Source organism: Phocoena phocoena, chromosome 2 (assembly GCF_963924675.1).
Source record: "Phocoena phocoena chromosome 2, mPhoPho1.1, whole genome shotgun sequence".
NCBI lineage: Eukaryota > Metazoa > Chordata > Mammalia > Artiodactyla > Phocoenidae > Phocoena > Phocoena phocoena.
In genome coordinates this window covers 53345295-53347209 of record NC_089220.1, presented here as the reverse complement: position 1 = coordinate 53347209, position 1915 = coordinate 53345295, and the positions used below count along the sequence as shown (strand labels likewise).

The following is a 1915-nucleotide window of genomic DNA, read 5'->3' as shown; positions in this document are numbered from 1 at the left end:
AAATGATGGGAAGGGTTTGAAATTTGAAATAGCCTTGATTTTTGGAAAATATTTGTCTTCGAAAAAGACATCAAAAAATCTATGTCAGAAACTGATAATAGATTTTCCATTTATTGATGTTTCTTACTTTTTAAGAATAAAGGCCTAATCTAATAACTTCTGACTGGTAATCATATACTGCTACTTTGGGTTAATAATCCTTTTACAAAATGAAATCTAGGTTTTAGTGTCTAATTATTATACCAACATTCATGGACAAAGTTGAAATAAATTTTGGTTAGAACACTGAAAACTTTTTTTTGACACTGTTTTATTTTATTCAAATAGCAGTCTGCTCACACATGGTCCAAGAACTCCCAAATAATAAGGCAAAGATTGGTCTTCAAACATCATAGACAGTGATGCCATGCTTGCCTATGATCTCGTCAACATAAAACCACATCCACACCTCAGTGGCCACCAAACCATTCAGTAGAGCTTCCTTAACTGTGAGCTGTTTGAAGCTACCAGTTTGAGCACTATTGATAATGTTTTTCAAGCTCTGAATAGCTGTAGGGATCTCAGTAGGGGTTGGAGGAACCACTTAACCTTAGCATAGTGCCAAAATGTGGCCAATCGAGGCTTCGAGTAAGTCACGGCAGCGTTGACCAGCACCGGGGCCTTCTCCATGAGATTACAGACAAACTGGGCCATGGTTCTAGGACGGAAAGCCCGTCACCCAAGTGGCTGACTTGAAAACTTTTAATTCTGAGCCAACATATGGATTTTTTAAGGAATATAAATAACTGAGCTCTGTACAAATACATAAATTATGCTTATCTTCTGTTTACAGGAATAATAAATACAAATGCACTTAAAGCTGCCTTATAGTGAAATTCACAGCTTATAATATGGAATTAAGTATTGGTGAAACTTTAAACAGTGTTTGGAAAGCTGAGCGTTATTGAAGTAGACTTCTGGAAATGTTAGCTTTTTTTTTTTTTAAACAAAATTCACATTTTATTTAGGTGGAAATAAACTATACAAAATTGATTTTCTTCACCAAAAATAACAGCATTATTTTCTGTATTATTCCTTATAAGTGTTTCATAAAGGCAAAGGTATAAATAATCCTATATGCAAATATCCCAGCTCAAAATACCCCCCTAACTGAAATGATCACTTGAGTATGAAAGACTTTGAACAATGTTAGAAAAGCTACTTAGCAGGATATTGCAATAGACCAATGAGAGTTAATGGATCCTTGTGTTACTTATATATCTATTGGAGCAACAGAAATAATGAGTGGATGGATAAAGAATACATAGTTGAGATAGAACTACATAGGACTTGCTGATTAATTTGATGTCAAGGTTTAGAGAGGAAATAATGATTACTCCTAGGTTTTTGGCTGAGCATTTGGTGTGTACAGTGGTAGCATTTCCTGACACAGAGAACATTGGAATAGAAATAGGCTTTCATGGGAGTAAAACCGTGCAACTCAGATTGAACTTGAACCCATGTGCCAGTACTGGAACCCAGCCTAAACCCAGATTGGGACTTGAACCACTTTTTTTTTTTTTTTTTTCATTTTAACATCTTTATTGGAGTATAATTGCTTTACAATGGTATGTTGGTTTCAGCTTCACAACAAAATAAATCAGTTATATATATACATATGTTCCCATATCTCTTCCCGCTTGCGTCTCCTTCCCTCCCACCCTCCCTATCCCACCCCTCCAGGTGGTCACAAAGCACCGAGCTGATCTCCCTGTGCTATGCAGCTGCTTCCCACTAGCTATCTACCTTACGTTTGGTAGTGTATATATGTCCATGCCTCTCTCTCGCTTTGTCACAGTTTACCCTTCCCCCTCCCCATAGCCTCAAGTCCATTCTCTAGTAAGTCTGTGTCTTTATTCCTGTTTCACCCCTAGGT

At 36.8% G+C, this 1915-nt stretch overlaps 1 pseudogene; it reads right to left on the bottom strand.

Moving 5' to 3' along the window:
- Nucleotides 1-382: 382 nt before the first annotated feature.
- LOC136119204 (ATP synthase subunit g, mitochondrial pseudogene) lies at nucleotides 383-693 on the bottom strand (annotated as a pseudogene).
- Between the last annotated feature and the right edge of the window lie 1222 nt (nucleotides 694-1915).